Genomic DNA, 11,794 nt, shown 5'->3' on the forward strand with positions numbered 1-11,794 from the left:
CTCATTTACCTTCGAAGCTTCCACAGTTATTTTGTTAGATGGCCTTCAGCCATATTATTTTAATAATTACTCTTTATGAGGACCTCGATGTAATAAGTGTGTGATCGAACTTTGTTATAATTCCTCGAGTACTTTGTGTGTCAGCATACCGATCCAAGGATGACACTTAAGCATGGAGACTATGATCCATTGGGATTGGGTCTCAACAAGATGGTATCAGAGCACACGCTGACTGTAGGACGCAACCACTAGGAAAAGCCACATGATACTCTTCTCTATTCATTTGTAATTCTTCTCTATTTCTACTCTGTAGATGTTGGATCCCCGGAACAAGTTCACTCAGCCGGATGACGACACCCCTTTCGGATGACACTTGAAGGAAGTCACAAAGTACTTGAACATCGGCATACCAAGCTTCACCGAAACCTTCATCGCAGCTTCACCAGAAGAGGAGCGCTGGACGATTCAAGTTCGTGTCCCTGGGAGGACTTTTGCACCAATTGCCGAGCCCATCGAGTTTTCTTTTGATGCACCAACCTGGAGCTTAGGAAAGAGCATGGCAGCACACATCACCATTGGACGCATAGGCGAGGTGTACAACAAGGACCTTAAGGACACCATCTATCAGATATATGGACGTCGGGATGAGCAATGGGAGATGATTCGCACTAGGAAGGATGGATCTATTGCAGCCTACATACAGGAGTTGAACTAGCACATTCGTCGTTATGAGAATCAGATGTGCGCTAACATGATAGATACAAAGAAGGTGATGACCCGGAATATGGAGCTAGAAGACGAACTCAAAGCAACACGCGATGGATACGAAGAGGAGATTGTTGTGCTACTGGAGCAGAATGAAGACCTTAGGAAGAAGATATGAATATCTCTGGTGAAACCGGAACCTGAAGTGGACATTCATTCTGAAGACTACATCATACTTGATGACACCGACACCGATAGTAATGCTGAAGAAGATAGAGATGATGAGGACAATGATGATTTTGAAGACGAAGCTGGAGCTGATATTATGGAGTCTTCCATCAATCAAAATTTCTAGTCGACCACCATATTACTATTAGAATTCTTCCAAGTAGTTAGAAATCGTTTGCAGGATCTTGTAATAGTATCTTAGATCAATTGTATGAATCTTGTTTGAATTGAGTGGTGTGGATTGATTATGTTGGTCTCATGTGCATATGGGTAGTGAAATATCTCTTTAGACCCTATTCTATTCTATTCTCACCCCTCTAACCTATCAGATGCCTCTGAGACGTGACCCCGGATTCGTTTTCCCACCGGAGCTCACCCAGTTGATCCAACAACAGAATGCCTTGACGTAGTTGCTCGTCTAGAACCAAGGCAACAACAACAATAACCCACTGCCACCACCCCCAGTTGACAACCTAGCCCGTTTCCTAAGGTTGAATCCGCCGGTGTTCTCTAGCAGCACCGAGCCGATTGTTGCTAATGATTGGCTCCGCAAGATCGGAAGAGAGCTAACAACTGCTGGATGCATGGATGCGGAGAAGGTGCGCTTTGCCACACATCAGCTTGATGGACCCGCAGCCTCATGGTGGGAGAACTACACCACCACCTTCCCCGTGGCCAATGTTACTTGGGATCAGTTTCAGTTGGCCTTCCGCACAACACATGTCTCAGCTGGAGCCATGAGTATGAAGAAGCATGAGTTTGGCAACTTACGCCGAGGGAATCGTACTATGGCACAATACGTGGATGAGTTCAACAAGTTATCACGCTACGCCCCAGATGATGTGGCCACAGATGCTGCGAAGCAGGAGAAGTTTCTTGAAGGACTAAATGATGAGATGAGTATGTAGTTGATGGTGGCAACATTCACCAACTACCAGGAGCTGGTAGATAGGGCCCTCATGATTGAAGGCAAGCAACAGCAGATAGAGAACCGCAAGCGGAAGTATGGACAGGGGAAGTACAACTCTGGAGCTTATCAGAAGCCCCGCTATTCCCCGTACTCAGGAGGACACAATCATAACTGTCGGTGTTCTGGGAACGGGGGTCCCCAGACTTGCCTGCCTGCGGCCCATGGCGTGGCTTTGCTGGCAGTCCTGTATGGCCCATCTTCATCAACAAGGAATCAAGACCCTCACGAGGCGCCAAGCCTCGCGAGGCGGACGACACAAGACCTCCTCAGGAGCGGCCTCACCAGGCTGGCTCATGAGGGGCAGAGAGTTCAAGGCCGGGCAAACCTCCCGAGGTTCGTGTGACGTAAGCCATGACGATCGAGACCAGGTGGGCGCCAGGCGGGCGCCAGCGCGTGCAGCGTCCTTGTTTCCTCTTTTGTGCTAAGGGGGCAAGCGCAGGCGCGGAGTACCGAGGCATCAAGCAAAGGTTGCCATATTGGTGCAACGAGACCAAGACCAGAAGGACAGCAAGACGTAGGTCACCAAGGAGCCCAAGACGGCATCACCACCAGAGCCTTTGGCAGGCGAAGACTACTTTTGTCAGGATAGCTTGTACTAGCTGTCCCCTTTCGAATTGGCCATTGTTGGCTCCTTTCCCGCTCAATATTTGGAGAGAGGACCATGGCCTCTATAAATAGGATTAGCCACCACAGTAGGAGGCAACTCGTCTCGAATCCACCCGAACAACAGCCTGTTCGCCAAGCACAAGAACACCTCAACCTCAGGAGGCTGTTCTTCCCCTTGTACTGTTCATCCTCAGCCCAAGAGGCAATCCACCACCACCACACTAGAGTAGGGTATTACACCACAACGGTGGCCCAAACCGGTATAAATCTTGTGTCCTTTGTGTTGGTAATATGCCCTAGAGGCAATAATAAAATGGTCATTATTATTTTTCCTTGTTCATGATAATTGTCTATTGTTCATGCTATCCGGAAAGCGTAATACATGTGTGAATACATAGACCACAACATGTCCCTAGTGAGCCTCTTGTTGACTAGCTTGTTGATCAATAGATGGTTACGGTTTCCTGAACATGGACATTGGATGTCAATGATAACGGGATCACATCATTAGGAGAATGATGTGACGGACAAGACCCAATCCTAAGCGTAGCACAAGATCATGTAGTTCGTCTGGTAAAGATTTTCTAATGTAAAGTATCATTTCCTTAGACCATGAGATTGTGCAACTCCCGGATACCGTAGGGATGCTTTGGGTGTTCCAAACGTCACAATGTAACTGGGTGGCTATAAAGGTGCACTACGGGTATCTCCGAAAGTGTCTGTTGGGTTGGTACGAATCGAGACTGGGATTTGTCACTCTGTATGACGGAGAGGTATCTCTGGGCCCACTCGGTAATGCATCATCATAATGAGCTCAATGTGTCTAAGAAGTTAGTCACAGGATCATGCATTGCGGAATGAGTAAAGTGACTTGCCGGTAACGAGACTGAATGAGGTATTGGGATACCGACGATAGAATCTCGGGCAAGTAACATACCGATTGAGAAAGGGAATTGTATATGATATTGATTGAATCCTCGACATCGTGGTTCCTCTGATGAGATCATACTGGAACATGTCGGAGCCAACATGGGTATCCGGATCCCGCTGTTGGTTATTGGCCGGAGAGATGTCTCGGTCATGTCTGCATGGTTCCCGAACCCGTAGGGTCTACACACTTAAGGTTTGGTGATGCTAGAGTTGTTATGGGATTTAGTATGCGGTTAACGAATGTTGTTCGGAGTCCCGGATGAGATCCCGAACGTCACAAGGAGTTCCGTAATGGTCCAGAGATAGAGATTTATATGTGGGAAGTCCTTATTCGGTCGCCGGAAGTGTTTGGGGGGTTTATCGGTATTGTACCGGGACCACCGAAAGGGTTCCGGGGGTCCACCGGGAGGGTCCACCTGCCCCGAAGGGCCCTATGGGCTGAATACGGAGGGGAACCAGCCCCTAGGTGGGCTGGGAGCCATCCCCCTAGGGCCCATGCGCCTAGGGTTTAAGGGGAAACCCTAAACTGGGGCGCCCCGCTTGGCTTGGGGGGCAAGCCACCTCCCCTTGGCCGTGCCCCCTCTAGATCCATCTGGAGGGGGCCGCCCCCTCTCCCTTGCCCCTATAAATAGAGGGGAGGTGAGAGGGCTTCCGCACCCTTCCCCTGGCGCAACCCTCTCCCTCCCCAACACCTTCTCCTCCGTAGTTGAGCTTGGCGAAGCCCTACCGGAGAACTGCAAACTCCACCACCACGCCGTCGTGTTGCCGGAGTTCTTCCCCAACTTCTCCTTCCCCCTTGCTGGATCAAGAAGGAGGAGACATCCCTGGGCTGTACATGTGTTGAGCATGGAGGCGCCATTATTCGGCGCTTAGATCGGAATCAACCACGATCTGATTAACTGCGAGTCGACTCCTTCATCCGTGTTCTTGTAACGCTTCCCTTTCACGGTCTTCAAGGGTATGAAGATACACTCCCCTCTCTCTCGTTGCTAATCTCTCCATAGAATGATCTTAGTGATGCATAGAAATTTTTTAATTTCACAACGATCCCCAACAGTGGCATCATGAGCTAGGTCTATGCGTAGTTCCTATGCACGAGTAGAACACAAGATGTTGTGGGCGTCGGTTTTGTCAATTTACTTGCCATTACTAGTCTTATCTTGATTCGTCGGCATCGTGGGATGAAGCGGCCCGGACCGACCTTACACGTACATTTACGTGACACTGGTTCCACCGACTGACATGCACTAGTTGCATAAGGTGGCTAGAGGGTGTCTGTCTCTCCCACTTTAGTCGGATCAGATTCGATGAAAAGGGTCCTTATGAAGGGTAAATACAAATTGGCATGTCACGTTGTGGTTTTGGCGTAGGTAAGAAACGTTCTTGCTAGTAACATATAGCATTCACGTAAAAACTTGCAACAACAATTAGGGGACGTCTAACTTGTTCTTGCAGCATATGCCGTGTGATGTGATATGGCCAAAAGGATGTGATGAATCATATATGTGATGTATGAGATTGATCATGTTCTTGTAATAGGAAACACGACTTGCATGCCGATGAGTATGACAACCGGCAGGAGCCATAGGAGTTGTCTTAATTTATTATATGACCTGCGTATCAATGAAAATGCCATGTAATTAGTCTACTTTATTGCTAACCATTAGCCATAGTAGTAGAAGTAATAGTTGGCGAGGCAACTTCATGAAGACACGATGATGGAGATCATGGTGTCATGCCAGTGACGATGATGATCATGGCACCCCAAAGATGGAGATCAAAAGGAGCAAAATGATATTGGCCATATCATGTCACTATTTGATTGCATGTGATGTTTATCATGTTTATACATCTTATTTGCTTAGAATGACGGTAGCATAAATAAGATGATCCCTCGCTAAAATTTCAAGGGAGTGTTCCCCCTAACTATGCACCGTTGCGAAGGTTCGTTATTTCGAAGCACCACGTGATGATCGGGTGTGATAGGTTCTAATGTTCGAATACAACGGGTGTAAGCCAGATTTACACATGCAAAACATTTAGGTCGACTTGACGACACTAGCATGTACAGACATGGCTTCGGAACACAAGATACCGAAAGGTCGAACATGAGTCGTATAGTAGATGCGATCAACCTGGAGATGTTCACCGATGATGACTAGTCCGTCTCACGTGATGATCGGACACGGCCTAGTCGATTCGGATCATGTATCACTTGGATGACTAGAGGGATGTCTATCTGAGTGGGAGTTCATTAAATAATTTGATTAGATGAACTTAATTATCATGAACTTAGTCTAAATACCTTTACAATATGTTTTGTAGATCAAATGGCCCACGCTAATGTTGCCCTCAACTTCAACGCGTTCCTAGAGAAAACCAAGCTGAAAGACGATGGTAGCAACTACACGAACTGGGTCCGTAACTTAAGGATCATCCTCATAGCTGCCAAGAAAGCATATGTCCTTGAAGCACCGCCAGGTGAAGCGCCCATTTTCCCAGCAACTCAAGACGTTATGAACGCCTGACAGTCGCGTAGTGATGATTACTCCTTGGTTCAGTGTGGCATGCTTTATAGCTTAGAACCGGGGCTCAAAAAGTGATTTGAGAAACACCAAGCATATGAGATGTTCCAAGAGCTGAAAATGGTTTTCCAAGCTCATGCCCGGGTCGAGAGATATGAAGTCTCCAACAAATTCTACAGTTGTAAGATGGAGGAGAATAGTTCTGTCAACGAGCACATACTCAAAATGTCTGGGTTGCACAACCGCTTGTCTCAGCTGGGAGTTAATCTCCCGGATGACGCAGTCGTTGACAGAATCCTTCAGTCGCTCCCAACTAGCTACAAGAGCTTTGTGATGAATTTCAATATGCAGGGGATGGAGAAAACCATTCCCGAGGTATATTCAATGCTAAACTCAGCGGAGGTGGAGATCAAAAAGGAACATCAAGTGTTGATGGTCAATAAAACCACTAGTTTCAAGAAAGGCAAGGGTAAGAAGAACTTCAAGAAGGACAGCAAGGGAGTTGCCGGGCCCGGTAAGCCAGTTGCCGGGAAGAAGCCAAAGCATGGACCCAAGCCTGAGACTGAGTGCTTTTATTGCAAGGGCAACGGTCACTGGAAGCGGAACTGCCCCATGTACTTAGCGGATAAGAAGGCCGACAATACCAAAGGTATATATGATATACATGTTATTGATGTGTACCTTACCAGCACTCGTAGTAGCTCCTGGCTATTTGATACTGGTGCAGTTGCTCATATTTGTAACTCAAAACAGGAGCTGCAGAATAAGCGGACGATGGCGAAGGATGAGGTGACGATGCGCATCGGGAATGGTTCCAAGGTCGATGTGATCGCCGTCGGCACGCTACCTCTACATTTACCTACGAGATTAGTTTTAAACCTCAATAATTGTTATTTAGTGCCAGCTTTGAGCATGAACATTGTATATGGATCTCGTTTAATGCGAGATGGCTATTCATTTAAATCTGTGAATAATGGTTGTTGTATTTATATGAGAGATATGTTTTATGGTCATGCCCCGCTGGTCAATGGTTTATTCTTATTTAATATCGAATGTGATGTTACAAATATTCATAGTGTGAATGCCAATAAGTGTAAGGTTGATAATGATAGTCCCACATACTTGTGGCACTGCCGCCTTGGTCACATTAGTGTCAAACGCATGAAGAAACTCCATGCAGATGGACTTTTGGAGTCTCTTGATTATGAATCATTTGACACATGTGAACCATGCCTCATGGGAAGAATGACCAAGACTCCGTTCTCCGGAACAATGGAGCGAGCAACCAACTTATTGGAAATCATACATACTAATGTGTGCGATCCAATGAGCGTTGAGGCTCGTGGTGGCTATCTTTATGTTCTCACCCTCACTGATGACTTGAGTAGATATGGGTATGTCTACTTATGAAACACAAGTCTGACCTTTGAAAAGTTCAAGGAATTTCAGAATGAGGTAGAGAATCAACGTGACAGAAAAATAAAGTTCTTACGATCAGATCATGGGGGAGAATGTTTGAGTCACGAATTTGGCACGCACTTAAAGAAATGTGGAATTGTTTCACAACTCACGCCGCTTGGAACACCTCAGCGTAATGGTGTGTCCGAACGTCGTAATCGGACTCTATTGGATATGGTGTGATCTATGATGTCTCTTACGGATCTACCGCTATCATTTTGGGGTTATGCTTTAGAGATTGTCGCATTCACTTTAAATAGGGCTCCGTCGAAATCCGTTGAGACGACACCGTATGAATTATGGTTTGGAAAGAAACCTAAGCCGTCATTTCTGAAAGTTTGGGGATGTGATGCTTATGTCAAGAAACTTCAACCTGAAAAGCTTGAACCCAAGTCAGAAAAATGCGTGTTCATAGGATACCCTAAGGAAACTATTGGGTATACCTTCTACCTTAGATCCGAAGGCAAGATCTTTGTTGCCAAGAATGGATCCTTTCTAGAGAAAGAGTTCCTCTCGAAAGAAGTAAGTGAGAGGAAAGTAGAACTTGATGAGGTATTGCCTCTTGAACCGAAAAGTAGCGCAGCTCAAGAAAATGTTTCTGTGGTGCCTGCACCGATTAGAGAGGGAGCTAATGATAATGATCATGAAACTTCAGATCAAGGTACTAGTGAACTTCGTCTGTCCACAAGGACACATTCCGCACCAGAGTGGTACGGCAACCATGTCCTGGAAATCATGTTGTTAGACAACGGTGAGCCTTCGAACTATGAAGAAACGATGGCGGGCCCGGATTCCAACAAATGGCTTGAAGCCATTAAATCCGAGATAGGATCCATGTATGAAAACGAAGTGTGGACTTTGACTGACTTGCCCGATGGTCGGCAGGCCATAGAAAATAAATGGATCTTTAAGAAGAAGATAGAAGCGGATGGTAATGTGACCATCTATAAGGCTCGGCTTGTTGCTAAGGGTTACCGACAAATTCAAGGGGTTGACTATGATGAGACCTTCTCACTCGTAGCGAAGCTGAAGTTCGTCCGAATCATGTTAGCAATTGCCGCATTCTATGATTATGAGATATGGCAGATGGACGTCAAAATGACATTCCTTAATGGTTTCCTTAAGGAAGAATTGTATATGATGCAGTCGGAAGGTTTTTTCGTTCCTAAGAATGCTGACAAGGTGTGCAAGCTCCAGCGCTCAATCTATGGGCTGGTGCAAGCATCTCGGAGTTGGAACATTCGCTTTGATGAGATGATCAAAGTGTTTGGGTTTACACAGACTTATGGAGAAGCCTGTGTTTACAAGAAAGTGAGTGGGAGCTCTGTGGCATTTCTCATATTATATGTGGATGACATACTATTGATGGGAAATGATATAGAATTCTTGGAAAGCTTAAAGGCCTACTTGAATAAGTGTTTTTCAATGAAGGACCTTGGAGAAGCTGCTTACATATTAGGCATCAAGATCTATAGATATAGATCGAGACGCCTCATTGGTCTTTCACAAAGCACATACCTTGACAAGATATTGAAGAAGTTCAATATGGATCAGTCCAAGAAGGGGTTCTTTCCTGTATTGCAAGGTGTGAGATTGAGCACGGCTCAATGCCCGACCACGACAGAAGATAGAGAAAAGATGAGTGTCATCCCCTATGCCTCGGCCATAGGATCTATTATGTATGCCATGCTGTGTACCAGACCTGATGTGAACCTTGCCGTAAGTTTGGTAGGAAGGTACCAAAGTAATCCCGGCATGGAACACTGGACAGCGGTCAAGAACATCCTGAAGTACCTGAAAAGGACTAAGGATATGTTTCTCGTTTATGGAGGTGACGAAGAGCTCGTCGCAAAGGGTTACGTCGATGCTAGCTTCGACACAGATCTGGATGACTCCAAGTCACAAACTGGATACGTGCATATTTTGAATGGTACAACAGTCAGCTGGTGCAGTTGCAAGCAAAGCATGATGGCGGGATCTACATGTGAAGCAGAGTACATGGCAGCCTCAGAGGCAGCACATGAAGCAATCTGGATGAAGGAGTTCATTACGGACCTAGGAGTTATTCCCAATGCGTCAGGCCCGATGACTCTCTTGTGTGACAACACCGGAGCCATTGCCCTTGCCAAGGAGCCCAGGTTTCACAAGAAGACCAGGCATATCAAGTGTCACTTCAACTCCATTCGTGAAAATGTTCAAGATGGAGTCATACATATTTGTAAAGTGCATACGAACCTGAATGTCGCAGATCCGTTGACTAAACCTCTTCCATGAGCAAAACATGATCAACAACAGAACTCCATGGGTGTTCGATTCATCACAATGTAATTGGATTATTGACTCCAGTGCAAGTGGGAGACTGTTGGAAATATGCCCTAGAGGCAATAATAAAATGGTTATTATTATATTTCCTTGTTCATGATAATTGTCTATTGTTCATGCTATAATTGTGTTATCCGGAAATCACAATACATGTGTGAATACATAGAACAAAACATGTCCCTAGTGAGCCTCTAGTTGACTAGCTTGTTGATCAATAGATGGTTACGGTTTCCTAACCATGGACATTGGATGTCATTGATAACGGGATCACATCATTAGGAGAATGATGTGACGGACAAGACCCAATCCTAAACGTAGCACAAGATCATGTAGTTCGTCTACTAAAGCTTTTCTAATGTCAAGTATCATTTCCTTAGACCATGAGATTGTGCAACTCCCGGATACCGTAGGGATTCTTTGGGTGTGCCAAATGTCACAACATAACTGGGTGGCTATAAAGGTGCACTACGGGTATCTCTGAAAGTGTCTGTTGCGTTGGTACGAATCGAGACTGGGATTTGTCACTCCATGTGACGGAGAGGTATCTCTGGGCCCACTTAGTAATGCATCATCATAATGAGCTCAATGTGTCTAAGAAGTTAGTCACAGGATCATGCATTGCGAAATGAGTAAAGTGACTTGCCGGTAACAAGATTGAACGAGGTATTGGGATACCGACGGTCGAATCTCGGGCAAGTAACATACCGATTGACAAAGGGAATTGTATACGGGATTGATTGAATCCTCGACATCGTGGTTCATCCGATGAGATCATCGTGGAACATGTGGGAGCCAACATGGGTATCCCGATCCCGCTGTTGGTTATTGGCCGGAGAGATGTCTCAGTCATGTCTGCATGGTTCCCGAACCCGTAGGGTCTACACACTTAAGGTTCAGTGACGCTAGAGTTGTTATGGGAATTAGTATGCGATTACCGAATGTTGTTGGGAGTCCCGGATGAGATCCCAGACGTCACAAGAATTTCCGGAATGGTCCGGAGATAAAGATTTATATATGGGAAGTCCTTATTCGGTCGTCGGAAGTGTTCGGGGGTTTATCGTATTGTACCGGGACCACCGAAAGGGTTCCGAGGGTCCACCGGGAGGGTCCACCTGCCCCGGAGGGCCCTATGGGCTAAATATGGAGGGGAACCAGCCCCTAGGTGGGCTGGGCGCCATCCCCCTAGGGCCCATGCGCCTAGGGTTTAAGGGGAAACCATAAAGGGGGGCGCCCCCCTTGGCTTGGGGGGCAAGCCACCTCCCCTTGGCCGCCCCCCTCTAGATCCATCTGGAGGGGGCCGGCCCCCTATCCCTTGCCCCTATAAATAGAGGGGAGGTGGGAGGTCTGCCGCACCCTTCCCCTGGCGCAGCCCTCTCCCTCCCCAACACCTCCCCCTCCGTAGTTGAGCCTGGCGAAGCCCTACCGGAGAACTGCAAACTCCACCACCACGCTATCGTGCTGCCGGAGTTCTTCCCAAACTTATCCTTCCCCCTTAATGGATCAAGAAGGAGGAGACGTCCCTGGGCTGTACGTGTGTTGAACGCGGAGGCACCCGTCTCTCTCGTTGCTTGTCTCTCCATAGATTGTTGTAACACCCACGATACGGCTATATCTCCCATGTGTCGGAGCACGACTTAGAGGCATAACCACATAGTAAGCATGTCGCAAGAGGGGTAATCTTTACACATCCCATGTACTGAATAAGGAAGGGATAAAGAGTTGGCTTACAATTGCCACTTCACACAATACATAAATATAGCATGACATCATCCAAATACAATCTAGGTCCGACTACGGAACCAAATAAAGAAAGACAACCCCTAATGTAATAGCTCCCCGATCGCCCCAACTGGGCTCCTCTACTGATCGATAGGAAACAAAACAACACAATGAACAAGATCTTCATCGAGCTCCCACTTGAGTTTAGTTGCGTCATCTGCACTGGTATCATCGGCACCTGCAACTGTTTGGAAGTATCTGTGAGCCACGAGGACTCAGCAATCTCACACCCGCGAGATCAAGACTATTTAAGCTTATGGGTAGGAAAAGG

The sequence above is a fragment of the Triticum aestivum genome, chromosome 3A (genome assembly GCF_018294505.1).
Source record: "Triticum aestivum cultivar Chinese Spring chromosome 3A, IWGSC CS RefSeq v2.1, whole genome shotgun sequence".
Taxonomy (NCBI): domain Eukaryota; kingdom Viridiplantae; phylum Streptophyta; class Magnoliopsida; order Poales; family Poaceae; genus Triticum; species Triticum aestivum.